Genomic DNA, 17,281 nt, shown 5'->3' on the forward strand with positions numbered 1-17,281 from the left:
GAAATGGTAGCGTACAATGAATGTCAAGAATTTCACACGAGGATAGAATCGCATCTGTTACTGCTTCGGATGTCACCATGAAACTGCCAAGAAAATGGTAGCGTGCAGTGAATATCAAGAATAACACACCAAGAAAGAATCGTGTGCTTTGCCGATTCGAATGCTACCATGAAACTGTCAAAGAATGGTAGCGTACAATGAATAACATGAATTAATCTCTAGGAAAGAATCACGCATATTGCCGATTCGAATGCGTGCATAAAAATGGCACTAAAGTTTTAAAAGCACAATTACACTTGCATGAACAGAATGTTGTTAACGTCTGAAAATTAGGCCCAAGAATTAGAGCGTTATCGAATACGGGGTCGGGGGCCCAGCCCAACCTCTGCCTCACCGCCCTGACTAAGAATCACCACTGAAGAATGAAGCACAGAGGCCTGGAAGGTCAAGGTAGGCCACGGGAACAGGAGCTCAGGAAGTTGCTGCTGCTCTGCACCAGGACCTCTGAATAGTGAGCACGTGGAGCTGGGCTGATTCCTTTTATAAAGTTTTGGCCCAGCCAACAGCCACACCCAAGCATGCTGCAGGGAAAGCTTCTAGAAGGCCCTGGAAAGGGACCACACCCTGACTCACTCTGAAATCCTGCAGCAATACATTGCAAATGTACAGTATTTATAAGCACCTTAAAAATGAATCTTTTGGATTGAATTCTGCAATGCAAAAGGTTAAACAATAACATCTCATTACAATGCATAGATTACATTATCTGGAGAGTGTTTGGTTTTTTGCATTCTAGACGCCCATAGAGCGCGCACTGCCCAGAAGTTGACAATGGCTAGAGGTTGTTAAGAGGGCCCTAGTTCATGTGGGGGGTATGGTGGCTGACGTGTGCCAGGATGTCAGTTTGACATTGTGGCCTTCCCTCCTGGCGTGGATTTCCCTTTGCTCCATCGTTGGTATGACAGCATGCCCCCATGGGACTGTTGTTGGTGTAGTGTAATGGTGTGCCCCAGTTTCTGTCTGTGCAGGCCATGCCCCCATGCCATGCCCCTTTATCTATACCACTCCATGTATGTGATGACTTACATGCAATGTGTAGTAGGTATTCCCCCTCGGTTGCAGTTGACATTAGTGCATTTCAATTCCCCATGCGACTTACCCTGCATGTGCGTTGTCTCCTGGTAGTCTGCGCTGTCCTGTCCTTGAATCCCTGTGATGATCTCCTCAGGGATGACGGCTGCGACTATCTCCTCCATGTGGTCCAGGGCCTCCTGGTGTGCTAGACTCCCACCTCCAGTCTGCAGTGCTGCTTTCCTGTTCCTGGCTATCTTTGACTTGGTCCTGCGCTTGCAGTCATGCCAGCGTTTCTTGCACTCAATGACTGTTCTGCGTACTTCTGCCACACTGTTAATCTTGTCAACAATTTGTTGCCATGTTGCCTCTCTCCTACTGATTGGCAACTTTGAGGTGACAAACAGTTGGTGCTGGTGTTCCGTCACCTCTTTAACCAGAATTTCCTGCTCCTCTGCACTGAAGCAACAATTTATTTTCTTCTTATAAGTGTCCTGGTTCTTGTGTGGGTCCTCCTGGTTGGTTCCTGTCATCTTCCTGGGGTCTGTAGTGGCATCTGGGATCCATTTTGGCTCTCCTCTGGTGAAATGGCAGTGTTCACTGGGTTTTTGGACGCTATTGCATCAAAAAACGGCGCATATCCGGTTTGCAGGGTCGTAAATCTATCCACAGTCATTTCCGCCACGTTAACGTCGTTTTGCTTTACAACTTGATGCTGCGGTGTGCGTAAAAAAAATTACTCCCACCTGTGGTTTGCGCCACCGTGCGTCAAAGTATAAATTTGACGCCCACACGGCACACCAAAATGGCATTAGCCGGCGGTAATATTTTTGACTCAAAACTGCACCGGTGCAATTTTGCGTCAAAAAGTATAAATATGGCCCTATATGTAGTAGTCTGTTATGTCAGACAATAGTAAGTGCGTATTTTATTGTCTTTGCCAGTTAAATCAACTCATGGCATTTTGGGGTATTGCTTACCGGTGGTTTTTATCAAAATTCTAAATTAACTTTGCTTCTCTAATTTGAATGTGATGGAATGTTGTATTATTTATGTGTGTTTTTATGGTCACTCTTGGAACCAAAATACAGTAAATGTAAAATAAAGCTTCCCAATTTTTCAATGTCCCACCCTACTCATGTAGTCAACCTGCTTCGGTGATTCATCGGGACAAGGGCAGAGAGGCACCGAAGCAATGTATTTGGCGAGTAAGGTCTCTTCGATTTGGTCTTTTGCAGACAGCAGGTCCAGCAGTATTTGCCAAACCCCCACACATCACCTGGTGTTACTACTATGCAGTGGGGTTCCAACATCAATTGAACTAGCCACCACTGCCATGGGCTCTCAAGGGTATCCTGGGCTATCTCCACTCATCCAGCATACACCCACATCGCCACCCACTGCAGCTGTGCCTCCAAATAGTATGGCTCAGAGCCTGGAGCCACAAGACCTCCCTCTCCACTGGGTGCTATAGCTTAGCTAGCACCACCTGTTGTCTACCAGCAAACCATATGAGATCAATAAGTAAGGGATCCAGTTCCCAAAATGTTACTCTAGAAACTATAACCGGTTGGGTGCTACAGAAATACAGAAGCCTGGAGAGGGCTACCATTTTAGCAACTGCCACTTTCCAGCTACTGGCAATAAGAAAGTTTTCCAGAAGCAGACCATCACTCATAGGGAGGTTATGGCCACCCCAGTGTTGCCCTCCACACTCTCAGTTACTGTTCTATATAGAAGGAAACCTAGGTACTTAATTGAGATGGGCTCCCACACTACCCCTGTATGGCGGAGGTTGCATCCAGACACTGTTGAATTGAAAATAGGCTAGTTTTCTGCCAGTTAACTTTCAAACTCGAAATAGTCCCAAAGTGATCGAGGTGTATTGCTTTGCCAGGTCCAAACATGTATCTTGTAGAAAGAGCAGCATATGATCTGAATATAATGCAATATAGTGCAGTTTACCATGACAGCTACACCCTCATAATGAACCAGCACTATGTGTCCACTCTTTGAATTGTGCACAATTAACTAAGATTGTGATGCTGCCTATTATTTATGTCCATATTGACAACATACTTTGCATTATTTGTGGTTATTGTCTTTCTCTTCTCTTTTTCAATACCCATTGAGACATTGTTGCATGTTATAATTGTCTACCCAGGTCTCAGCTGGGTCTATGGTTTTTTCCTGTTGAGTGTAAAACATTATAAAAGTGTAATTTTCAAAATTCTAATCTTAAATCCAACTTTACCATTAAAGAGGGTTTATACTATAAGCCCATATGTACCAAACACAACAGTCCCACTCCTTCTCAAACAGGAGCTATACTTAATAAATGTATTAAGGAATCCCCAATGTAATATTATGAGAGGGTAGTCCTCACAGTAGTAAAAAATGAATTGGGGAGTTTTTCACTACCAGGACATACAAAAAGTACATGTCTTGCCTTTTACTCACACAGCACCCTGAACTAATGGGCTTCCTAAGCCCTAGACTAGGAGTGTCTTATGTGTAATAAAAGGGGAGTTTAAGGCCCGGCAAGAGGTTTTTATGCCAAGTCAAGCTACTCCTTTCGAATTAGGAATTAGAGCTTAAAAGTGTATTGAGGAATCCCCAATGTTAACATATGAGAGGAGTAGGCCTTGCAGGAGTGAAAAATGTACATGTACATGTCTTACCTTTTTCTTACAGAGCCCCCTGCCCTATGGGCTACCTAGGGCCTACCGTAGGAGTGACTTATGGGTAATAAAAGGGATGTTTAGGGCCTGGTAAAGGATTTTACATGCCAAGTTGAAGTGGTAGTAAAACTGCACACACAGGCTCTGCAATGGCATGCTTGAGTCATGGTAATAGGGCTACAGGAGTGGGTGACGTACTCAGTGCCTAGGCCCACTAGTAGCATTTAATTTACAGGCCCTGGGCATACATAGTGCACTTTTACAAGGGATTTATAAGTACATTAGATATGCAATTGGTCTTAGGTCAATGTTGCCATGATTTAGGGGATACAGGTTAGCAGTGGTAAAGTGCAGAAAGTCTTTTCTCACTTTTCCCAGTTTGGATATTTTGCCCAGTGCAGTACAAGTGTGAAATAAGAAAGGTTTTGAGAAATTAAAACAGCCTCGCAAAGGCATTATTGTGGGCACAAAGCCTTATCTACACATTTTAGTATATAGGACTTTGCATCAAAACGTACGTGTGGTTGCATGGGAACACTCATGTCCCACTCATAGAATGCACCTTGGTGCAATGCAGTGCAAAGCCTTGCTAGTGCTACCTTATTTTGCTTTAAGGCTACTTTCCAGTGCAAATAGTTTTGCTTTGGAAAGTAAATTCAAATAAGCATTTGCACCAGTTTATGTCACTTTTGTTGCACACACCTCACACAAAATAATAGTAAATCTGCACCTTATTTTAAATACTTGGTGACATTGGTGACATGTGCACTGACATATGAAATACAACCCATAGGCCCATGGACAGTGGATCAATATAATATGTCTATTTTTCTGATATGTGAAAAATTGTCTACTGCCATTCCTACATACCATACTTAGTACAGGTTGCTTGTACATAAGAAACATTTAAGGAATATAATGCAAGGGGGAGGGCACTCTCAGCTAGCTATTGACCCAAATGGAGTCAGTTCGACTCTGACCCTACTGCACCATTCCTCAATGGAATAACTACCTGGAAATGCCCTGCCACTTGCATAATTTTTCAGTTGATAGATCAGAACCTTAAAGTTTGGGGTGAAGTTCACAAAATTGTTTATTAGATAGTATGTTTTTTTGTGGAACTATTTAGGTATGGTGACCAGTGGCAGAATGGGACCCTGAGGAGATGGCCGGGGCCATTGGAGCTGCATACCAGTGTAGCTCCTGCATTCTAGATCTTCTGGGAGACGAGAAATCCCCGGCATGGCAAGAGGGAGTGGGTGCATTTGGACAGAGCTGCCCACATGGAGCACATCTGCCAGACTGGGTGCCAAAGAGCCAAATCAAAATAATGACTTTGGTTTGACGGTGAGCCTTCAGTAAGCAGAGAGCCAGGGTATTACACTGTTGGATAGCGGAGGTTGCCTTGCAAGCACTGGCTGTATAAAATTTCCCCTTCCTGCCCATCAGGTGGGGGTGGCATCTTAGGGCCAATCTGGTCAGAACATTTTACTCTGATGGAGGGCTCGACTGTGCAGCTCTGTCCTGCCCAGGTTGGACTCTGGGCCATTACTTCCTTTCTTTACACTTGCAGTGGTACCTTACCATTGACAAAGCTGATGAGCAGTTGGGGAACAGAGGAGGCCTGGGTCATAGGAAACCATCTGAGCCCGAACGCTATGTCCAAAAGAGACTGAAACTGCAGTGCTGCCCTTCCTGGAAGACAAGGTGTGTGTTGGGCCATTGTTTCCTCCTGTATGACTGGTGGAGCCTTGTGGAAGGCATAATGGGTGGATATGGGTGGATATTGAAGGAGCAGGGACTCCCTGAGCTGCATATTGTAAAACAATCCTTCAAATAGTGGGGACTGACCTAACTGCCACCATATTACAATGTTTCAATGGATCTGCAAGTGGAAAAGGGCGTGACATTGGGGGGTGGGCACTTTGTTTTCCCATATCTTCTGGGGGTTCAGATCTGGTCCTCAACTACTACACAACCACCTTTCGTACCCCACCATGTTATGATATCTGGAACACCATTAGCAGACATTCTGGTGATCACAGAGCTACTACAATTACAACTGATCCCATGGAGGACACCACTGAAGGTTCATCCCAAGCCACCTGGGACACTCCTGCGACCACACTAGATTCCATCCTTATGGCTATAAAAGACACTAGGGCAATCCTAGAACTCAAAATGGACACTGTTGTAGTGGATATTGGAATCTTATATGATGATCAGTGCAAAGTGGCTGAGAAAATCTTCACCAATGAGAAAGGTATCACAGAGCGGGGGCTATTGGGCATTGAAGGGCCAAATACTGGAGACAGAGGAGAGACTCATGAAGTTGGAATACAGGGCCAGGGATGCCAAGGGGAGTGCATACAGGATAACATATGACTAATAGGCCTGCAGGAACAAATTGAGGGAAAGGGCATGATCACCTTTCTGGAAAGCTGAATAAGGTTGCCCTGGAAAGATTGACCCCCTTCTTATACCTGGAGCAGGTGCATAGGGTCCCAGCTTGCTCACTGTCACCAGGGACGCCTGCTAGGCCAGTGGTGGCCATGTTGTTGCATTACTATGACTGGGATCACATCCTAAGGCAGGCATTGGGAAAACAGGGAACTACGCACTGAAGACAATATGATGTTCCTTGTTGGAAATTGACCCTCTCTTGCAGGGTCACTCCCAAATATTTTAGCCTTTTCCCTCCACTTTTTTCTGAGGTCTTGTTTGTTGGCCCTAGGACTCTGGGTACTTCACCACTGCTAACCAGTGCTAAAGTTCATGTGATCACTCCCCAAAAACACAGTAACATTGGAGTATCTGCAATTGGCATATTTATTTTACTTATAGGCCCCAGTAATTTGCACTATATGTGCCCAGGGATTGTAAATTAAATGCTACTAGTGGGCCTGCAGCACTGATTGTGCCACCCAATTAAGTAGTTCTTTAAAAATGTCTCAGGCCTGGCACTGCAGAGCCTGTCTGTGCAGTTTCACTGCCAAAGTGGACATTTCTCAGCTCTTATAGCTCTGAGTGCCTGCAGCCTGTCCCCACTACACATTTGGGGTGCGTTACAGCTAAACTTTGTGCATTCCCTCTAGACAGCCACAAACGCAGGAAGTTTAGGTGTCTCTGAATACTCTTCTGAATTCTGATGACCCTTCCTGGGCAGAAAGGGAGGGGAGGGCTGACACTTACACCTGAATAGGCAGTGCGTGTCCCCACACAAAGGGCTGATTACCTCCTGCTGAAAGTCTGGAGCCAGGGCTGGGACTAAAGGACCTCTGGACCCTTCTTTGAAGTCTACCGCACTTCAAAGGAACAACTGGGTATGAGTACTGGACCGATAACCCCAGAACTTCAGTACACTTTGGGAACTGTGAAGACTGCTGTAATGCATAAAGGACTGACACCCTGCTGGATACCTGCCTTGCTGGACTCTTGCCTTACTGTGCTGCCCTGCTGTTCCCCTGACTGGGTGAGAAGGACTGGACCTATATCACTTGAACCCAGTGTCACTCCAAATGCACCCCACATCTAAAGGAGGTGGTGTAAGTGTGAGTTTGGCAGAATGGGACTGCCACAATATGTTTCAAGATCCACTGAAGATAATCATATATTTTCTTAAGTCCTCTCTGGGTGATCCAGTCCTACTTTTTAGAACCCTACCTATGGTCTACCTCAGGGTGATTCCCTTCCACCTTTCACAAGTCTCCCTCAGATAATCCATCCTACAGAATGAGAGATTTCCTGAATTATAGTTCTGTGCTTATTTGCTACACAGGACCTATTTATGGTTTATTTAATCCCACTGTTGCAACAGGGAACAGGCCAGTAGGGAGATTGTGTCCTGACTGACCCACCAGCTTCCGGGGCAGAAGTGGTGGTGAGAAATGGTGAAATAGGGAACAGGTTTCAGGCTCACAATCCATGCTGTTTAAACTCAATGATGCAGAAAAACGTCTAAGAGAAGGATAGATGCAGCCAAATTTGTGCTGATGGGTCCCCAGGCCTGTTTGTTACAAGTCAGGGAAAATGAATAGGGTCTCAAAGGAGAGTGGAGACCTGTTCACCAGAGTATCTAGTATCTATGTTTCCTGTGGGTTAACCTTACACTACCCTCATTCAGAGAAAGCTCAATGGAGAAACAATGAGAGCAGAAACAACCCAGAGCCACCAAATATAAACAGAATAGCACAGCTATTTAAGATTGATTATGGGTTTCTTTCTGTTTCTGCTCGGACACGTAGGGCTACCCTTGTGAGAATGGTGGTTGTTATATTTAGAAAGACAAGAAAGTGAGAAGGGATATGAGATGATGCAGGGGACAAGGAAGGATTATTGATGAGCCCCTTATCAACTCTCTCCAGTAATCTTAGATATATGTGGTCACTTAAGAAATGAAACTTAGACACACTACTTTTTTAAAACCTTTATGGAGACTATAGACAATTGTGTTGCTTGTACTCTTCAGAATATCAGAACTATGCACTTCAGGATAGTTTAAGGCACAATGTAAAGCAATTACTCTCAGACACCTTAATGAGTAAAATAATCAAGTTTATTAAAGGGGCAAGTTCTCATATGGCAAAACTAACCACACTAATATATCAAGAGAATAACATGAGAATAATGGTGAGAATATAAGCACTCTGTGATATCATAAAGAATAGCATGAAAATAACTCCAAGAATAAGTGCATATAACACACGCACACACAATATACTTCAATGCTTAATAGCATGAAAATAACTGCAAGAATAAGTGCATATAACACACGCACGCACAATATACTTCAATGCTTATAAATTGAAAGGCTTCACCGAAAAGAGATTCTGCATCCCTCCGCCGCACACCAAGCCGGGGAACCCAAATCGACTGGCACAGGGAGTCTCCTTCGGGACAATCAGTCCTCCTGGCGTTGCGTCCAACCCAGAAGAGAGTTCCTAAACCAGTCCATCCAGGCTCCTGACCTTTATAGTATTTACTAACGCCCAGGGGTCTTTTCTAGAAAAAGACCCCCTCCTTTACAAATTGTGCAATCGGCGGTACCTTGTTCACCCTTCGAGACGTCTCCTCAGAACGGGCCAGGTTCCCAGGAGAGGGCTCCAAGGTGAAGCTTGCATTCCTCCTTGAGTACAGGCGCATCCCCCTGTTGTCCTAACTGATAGCTCGTGGAATGTAAATAGCGCCCTTCGTATCAGGCAGATGGAGCGAAGTTGAGCAGAAAAACACCCCACCCTGCAGCTTGCCGAAGCTTGTGGAAAAACACAGAACAGTGCCTTACGCACAGAACCAGACTCGACAAAATGGAGTCGTGAACCAAAATGGAAGCGAAGACCAATGGAAGCAGAGGCCAATGGTACACACCCTGCACAACTGTTTACCTTGCACGTAGTGCATGTAGCAATACATTAATAGAGCACTTTGAAACCCACACTGGGTCTGAGTGCAAGGCCTGATTGGAGAAGATAATGGGAATATAGGATGGTATAGGGTGGATGTCGAATTTCCATCAACTTCTAAATTACCTTTAGTCTTAAAGACCATGGCCCTTCCTCCCACTGAGATCCAGACAGTCAATTAGTTTGCTGTAAGATAACCCATCTGTTGGAAATTGGGTTATTGGTTGAGAGAGGAAAAACCCTACTCAAGAAGCAGCTACAATTTCTGTCAGGGTGAACTCACAAGCCAACCTCTAATGAACCTGTGCTACACCTTCTGCTTGCTTGGTACAAAGCAGTGATGATTAGCGTACAGGCAAGTTGTAAAGTATTTATGCAGCATTTCAAACAGTAATAAAGTGAAAACACAACAGAAGAAAAATCCAACACCAATTTAGAAAAAAGAGTAAAAAATTAATAAATGATTTGACACCAAAATGACAAAAAATCCAATCAGTACAACTGGAGACATGCAGTTTTAAAGATTTAGGTGAAAATGGTGCCTAAAAAAACCACAAAGCGCCAACTGTGGTTATCTAGTCACAATGGACCAGGACAAAGTCACAAGTTCAGGTGACCACGATGGCATGTGGGCAAGACACAGAGACAAGATAGGCCCGTTAAACAAAGTACTTTAAATCCTGGTTGGGAAGCCTTGCGAAATCCCACAACAATGATGTGTCGCACAGTGGTGATTCTGAGGAGCTGTGACACTGCAATGCGAGGTCCTGCATCATTGTTGCAGATTCAATCAATGAAGGGCTTGCAATGCGAAGTCCAGTGACGAAGATGTGTTGCGCACCAATGGTTCCAAAGAAGTTGCGGGCGTGGATGGGGAGTCTAGAGGCATCATCAAGGATGCTGTTGACGAGAGGATTGCAATGCAAAGGCCTGCACTGAGGATGTGTCATGCAGCTGCAGTTCCGAGGAGATTGCAAGCTATGATGCACAGTCCTGAGTCAGAGGTGCGTCATGAAGTGGCAGTTCCAAAGTGGAGCTGTGAGGAGATGCATTACCCTGCGTCAGCGCGTCGGTTCTGACTAGAGGACCACAGTCCACTTCCAAATGTCCCGGACTGGGGCAGCACCACTTGGAGGGCAAGACTCACACCAAACAGATTCAAGGATCTGAGTTCAAGATGGTTAGAGCCGTTTCTTTCCCGGAGGTTCTGATCTGAAGGCCAGCCAACTGGCCCTTGGAGTCACTCTGCTGGTCCTTGCTCAGGCAGCAGGGGAACAGAGTAGCAGTCCTTCTAGTACAGCAACACAGCAGTCCTTTTGAGTCTTCTACAGGTCCAGAGGTGTACTGAAGAGCTGTACCTGAGGGTCCAAAATATTTACCTGGTACCAAATTTGAAGTAGGAGAAGGTTCTGGAAGTTTCCACCACCAAAGGTGTATCATTAATCCTGGCCTCCTGATATACCTCCTTAAAAAAAATTCGAGAAATTTTTGATTTTTGACTTGTGTTTTTAGATCATTAGAGAACTCATTTAGCTTGCTTAAACATTACTGATCCAGGTCAAATTGTTCTGGATAACATAAAAATGGCAGATGTGTTACAGGTGATGATGTAATATTTCTGGAACCATGAGACCGATATTCTTCATTTTGGTGTCAAAACATAGGTTTTGGGGGTCAAGTATTGTTATAGAGTCAGGAAATAACTTCTCAGAACAACGCTTCAACCATTTCACAAAATTGAGTTTATAATACAGGAAAAAAGACATATATGGAAATTAAACTAAAAATAATTGCCCTCTTTATGACCCTGGTGGTCTGAAGACCGCTAGGGCCGCAGTGGTAGTCTCACCGGGAAAGGGCTGGTGTACCAAAGATAGTCAAATGTGTGACAGTCAGAACTCATTTTCCACACATGCACAAGGTATTTTTCTACGTATTTAAAGTCACATTCGTCTTTTGTCTCAGCAAATCCTTTTAGAAACTTCACGTGTTCAGCAGTTCAAGCTCTAAGCTTTGTCCAATTTTGCTTATATTGTCATCACTCTTAAGAACATGTGCCTTAATAGGCATCTCTGGATCACGTTTCTTGCACAAACAGGAAGTAGGATTAAGGGCTTGATTAAGACCTTGGCGGATGGGATACTCCCTCTTACAAGTTCTATTATATCCCATGGAGCTTGTAAAACAGCGGGAGGGATATCCATCATGTTTGGGACAGAGTATCCCATCCGCCAATGTCGTAATCAGTCCCTCAGTGTCTTTTCTCACCTGTTCCAAAATTCATCTATAACTCTGACAATCATTGACTTATGAAAATTGCAACAAATCTAATTAGCACAATAGTAACATCTGTGTCATTTGACAGTACAATGACTTGACTGAAACCCTTTGCGAACAGTCCATCCACTCAACATGTGGCACAACACGAAGGTCAGCATCCTAAAATTTGCTGTTAAGTTCATGAACAATATGGGTTGTACCTTTTAAATATATCTCTACTGGCACTAACTCCTCATTGACAATCATACAACTTGCAATAATTGGAAATTCAACGATCACTGAAGCATCAGCAACATTTTGGCGGATAACATCTCCAAGTTCATCTTGTTCAATGTTGATGACCAAAATTTATCAAGTTTCACATGTGCGGGTGTTGGATTTTTGATGCAGGCAAGGTCAATTGTTCCACACGTAGACATTTGTCTGATTCTCTCACAATCTTTGACAGGTAGTTCAAGACAATGTGCAGTTCTTGCAAGGTGCACACCGACGTTGATATCTGTAGAACTGTCTGAGTTACCTCTCCAAAGTTTTGCCTGGATAAAATCTTGACCAATTGCAATTGTAACGTATAGTCCACACCAACAGCAGTTTTCTATGAGGACACCTTTTCAAATTGAAATTTTTCAGGTGAAAGTTTTTTTTCGAGCTCTAGTAAGAGTTTGTGCTTCACTGGTTTGGTTTCAGCATCTTAATCAAGTAATGTGTTTGTTGGAAGAAGATCATGCAACAGAATATCCTTGAAAAATTCACCCTTACTTTTGCTACATCCATCTCTCCATGTGCTTGGGAAAGTTGTTATTTTGTAACCTGTTATGTAGTGGCTGGTTGGCTCAAACTTCGAGTATGGCAATTAAAGCTTTGAAGTTTAGCTTTAGTAATTATGTCAAACAGCTTTTTTTCTTTCAATACAAATCTCTCCTGCTTTGGTATTGCGTACAGTTTCGATCCATATTCCAGGACATCTACCAGACGTGTCTTTATATCGTTATCCACATATTGTTTGGTCACAAAGTTGTGTAGTCGTACTGGCTCAGTCATTTCAAAGGTGTTTTCTTGCTGCTGCATGAAATGAAGAAGGCTGTCAAAATGTTTATTAAAACATTCCCCTCTCTTTCCCACAAGTTGTGAGGAGAAGAGTCAGTCAAAAAAAAAGTCAACATGTTTAAGTAACAAAATCATACAAACACTGTCCAAAGATTACATTGAAAATAAGTGGATGTTCAATACCTTCCATTATTTATAGTGGTGGTTTGGTAAATATAATGCCTGAAGAAAAGGACAATGAACTGTCTCCGTTACCATGGCTTATGCCTTCAAAGACCAAAGTGTATGCTTGGGCTGCATTGACACCCAGGAAAAAACAGTTTGTTTATAAAGACTGAAACATAGGAAAACAAAACTGCAAGCACCGATCCATGTGCTTCAAGTTACAGCAGCAAGTGTCTGCCTGCTCAGTTTCACCACGGCTGCTGACATGGGACTGATGTCAGTGAATTACAATATGAATGCTCATTACTAGTTAGTAAGTCCAATTCCCTTAATTGTTTCATGGTTTACAAAAGTTAAAGACAATGACAGTAAAACTACATATTAATGGGGATGTGCGTCCCGTTCCTCAGAGACATAGACAAGTTGTTTTTCAATTCCAAGAATCTTTAGAAAAAGAACTTAAGTCATTACTTGAGCATGATTTCATTGAACATTCTACTGGTCCAATACCATGGGTTTCTTCCATAATAGTAGTGGCTAAAAAGGATCATAAAATAGCTGTACGCATATGCTTTGATATGCGCCAGGCGAACAAAGCAACTGAACGACAGCGATTTCTAGGGCCGCACACTGCTGACACAATCGCGCTATTGAATAGTGCCAAAAACTTCTCTCGACTTGATTTGACTGAAGGTTATCATCGATTAGAACTAGAAGAAAGCTGCAGATATATTAGAACCTTTGCTAACACATGTTGATTTGTTTAGGTACAAGAGACTTATGCCCTCATTATGACCCTGTCTGTCGGTGATAAAGTGGCGGCAATACCGCCAACAGGCTGACGGTAACTACCGGCAAATTATGACCATGGCTGAAAGATCTCCGAAAGACAGTCAATGCACCACACTGACAGCCGGGGCAGAAATAACAGTCACCACGGTAGTAGCCACCTTCAGCCAGGCAGAAGTCAATGTTCCGCCCACCATATTATGACTCTGCAAACCGCCTCCTTTTCCGGGGCGGTACCAACAACATCAAAAGCCTGGCAGAAACAGAGCTCAGAAGGGAAAGGACTCACCATTGGAGGAACCCGAACTGCATGTCTTCCTGATGATCTTCTACGTTCTGCTCCACCACGAACAGCAATGCCGGCAAAGATGACGATGGTGAGTACAGCTGCCTAGCACACAAGGGGGGGAAGGAAAACTACAGTGACACACACACGCACAACACACTCCCCACACACACACCATACACACAACCAGATGCATTATAAAAACAATTTTACCCCATAACTCAACTGAATAATGCAAAGACAAAACGATTTTGAAAAAGTTAATGTAATGAGATCAACACAGTATGAAAAATAAGTTAGGCAAGATAATAGATATATACATATGTGCAGGAAAAGGAACACAGCCCAGTCCACAATGTTCGTAGGCCACATGGCCACAGGCCAAAGTCCAAGGCCACACATGTCACCTGCTTCAACACGGAAAGAACACTGCAGAGGCTGATGGTAAATAGGCAGGCACCTCAGGGAGACAGGGGATGGGGGGCACCTCAGCTGGGAGATGAAACAAGACCACTGGTTCTGGAGGGGGCAACATGCCCTGTGCTTGATCCTGAGGAGTGCAAAGCCACAGTCTCTCAAGTGGGTGTCTTCCCCATTGGTTCTGGATGAGGCAACATGCTCTGTGCTCTTGGTCCTGGGGAGTGATCGCCATGTGGGTGTCTTACCCACTGGTTCTGGAGGGGGCTTCATGCCCTGTGCTCTTGGTCCTGGGGAGAGATGGCAATGTGGGTTTCTTACCCACTGGTTCTGGAGGTGGCAACATGCCCTGTACTTGATTCTGGGGAGTGCAAGGTCACAGTCTCTCAGGTGGGTGTCATACCCACTGGCTTTGGAGGGGGCAGGCCGCACAGCAGACAATGGAGGCAAGATTACATACCGTCCGCTGGCAGTGACGGCTGCATAGTGGTGGTGCTGCTGGTGGGGGTAGGCTCCTGCCCTTCCCCTGCAACTTTGGATGGCTGCACAGCCATGGTTGGTGGTGGGGGCTCCGTCACAGTTCCTGCCCCAGGCCCCTTGGTCTTCCTGCCTGCTGGTACAGGCTCCCTGGTCTTCGTGGCAGGTGGGGCAGGCTCCTTTCCCTTTTTGCCTGCTGGAGCAGGCCCCTTGGTCTTCCAAGAAGCTGGGGCAGGCTCCTCTCCCTTCATGCCTGCTGGTGCAGGCTCCTTGGTCTTCCTGGCAGCTGGGGCAGGCTCCTTTCCCTTCTTGCCTGCTGGGGCAGGCTACTTGGTCTTCCTGGCAGCTGGGATAGGCTCCTTTCCCTTGAGGCTGCCTGGTGCAGGATCCTTCACCTTCAGGACATGTGGCCTGGATACTTTTCTACCATGAGTCAATCAATCAATCAGGGATTTGTAAAGCTCACTACTCACCCAGTGGGTCTCAAGGTGCTGGGGGGGAGCTACTGGTCAAAAAGCCAAGTCTTGAGGTGTTTCCTGAAAGATGGAAGGTCATTGGTCAGGTGGAGGTGGAGTGGTAGGGAGTTCCAGGTCTTTGCGGCAAGGTGGGAGAATGATCTTTCTCCAGCAGTTGTGGGTGGGATAACAACTGGGCGCATGGACTGTGTGGCTGAGGCACTTGGCTGGGTTCTTCCTACCCTGCCCATATATGCAGGATGGGGGTTAGGGGTAGGGAAGAGGTCAATGGTGGATAGGAACAGTTTTTTAGGGACATTGGGTCGGGAAGAGGGAGAAGGAATGGGTGTGGAGGATGAGGGAGTGGTTGTTGGAGGTGTCTGTCTGCTGCTTTTGGGTGTAGGTGCATGGGTTGTATGCTGTTGTGAGGTGGATGGCTGTCGGGTGTCTGAGAGCTTGCCTTTGTGTACTTTAAGAGGGGGTACAGACACAGTGGGAGAAGACACAGGGGACGTGTGAATGGCTGTTGAGGAGGTGTCTGCTAGTGAGGTGTGTGTTCTTCTTGGTGTGGTGATGCTGGTAGTGGACGATGATGTAGTGCATCCTTGCCTCCCTGTATGCTTGGGATGGGTTGGGGTTGAGGAGAATGGGACTGGGCAGTGGAAGTTGGAGGGGGGGCAATAGAAACAGGGACGATGGCTGCCATCAGAGAGGAGACCAGAGCCTGAATCGATCTCTGTTGGACCGCCAATCCAGTGTGAATGTCCTCCAGGAATGCATTAGATTGTTGCATCTGGGCTGCCAGCCCCTGGATGGCATTCACAATGCTTGACTGCCCTACAGAGATGGATATCAGGAGGTCAAAAGCCTCCTCACTCAGGGCAGCAGGGCTAACTGGGGCAGGGCCTTAGGTACCTGGGGCTAAGGAGATACCCACCCTCCTGGGTGAGCTGGCACAGGCAACTCAATGAGGGGAGGGCGGTGCTGGTACTGGGGGGTGGTGGATGTACCTGTTGCTGGGGTGGTCACAGAAGTGTCCGCCACCATCAGGGAGCTTCAATCGGAGGAGGTATCTGTGTCAGAACTGTCCCCTCCAGTCTCTGCCGTGGTGCTCCCATTGGTGCCCTCACCGTCGGTGGACTCTGCCTCCTGGGTCCTGTGGGATGCAGCTCCCTCTGTCACCCGTGCCTCTGCTCCTCCGCCAGATGCTGCTAATGCACATAAGGACAGGATGACAAAACAAAAAAGGGGGGAAGAGACAAAGGATACACTTGGTCAGTGGCTGCACCAACACCACCGTTGGGGTACACAGCACCCTCACACACAGTGAACAGGCCTATGCAATATGCCATAGCACTACCAGAAAATAGTTAGGAGCCAAGGCGTGGGGAGAGGCACACACTGCCAAATGCAGCACACCTCGGACCCACGCAGCCCTGACCAGTAGTGGATGCGTACGAGCTAGGTAGCCAGATTTTCCCTTCTGAATCCTTGCCACCAGGAGACCTATGCTGCAATGTCAGGCCTGGCCTGGGGGCACCCACTGACACACCTCCCCCACCCGGATACCACTCTACCATGCATAAGTTGTAATGATGGGCACTCTACTCACCCCCTTGTGGGTGCAATGATGCCCTCAAGTGCCCATCCATCCCTGGATAGGCTACCACCAGTATGCGGGCCATCAGGGGGGTCAGCGTTCGACGGACACACCTTCCTCATTGGGAGGCCATCTCCAGCTGGGCCTCTGCCGTCTTCTGTGCCCAGCGTTTCAGGTCCTCCCACTGTTTCTGACAGTGGGTGCTCTGCCTACCATAGACCCCCAGGGTCCACGCATTCTTGGCGATGCCACGCCATATACCCTTCTTTTGATGGGCACTGACCTGCAGAGGAAATACACACACGAAAACACTGTTAGACAAACAGTCCAGCCGGTTCCACATATGGCCCACCATACTTGTTTCCATCACCATTGGCAAACACAAGGCCCAGCACACAACCTATACGCCGCCCAGAGGACACCCACCCCCTTACACAAGGCCTTCACACACACCACTCCATGCATTCATGCCACATGTATTGTGCCCACAGTGTACTCTCCTGTTGATTTGGAGGCCCATACAGCAGTCTGTACTGGGGTAGGACCCCATCCACCAGTCTCTCCAACTCCTGCAAAGTGAAGGCTTGCGCCCTTTCCCCGGTCACATGGGCCAT

The sequence above is a fragment of the Pleurodeles waltl genome, chromosome 1_1 (genome assembly GCF_031143425.1).
Source record: "Pleurodeles waltl isolate 20211129_DDA chromosome 1_1, aPleWal1.hap1.20221129, whole genome shotgun sequence".
Lineage (NCBI taxonomy): Eukaryota > Metazoa > Chordata > Amphibia > Caudata > Salamandridae > Pleurodeles > Pleurodeles waltl.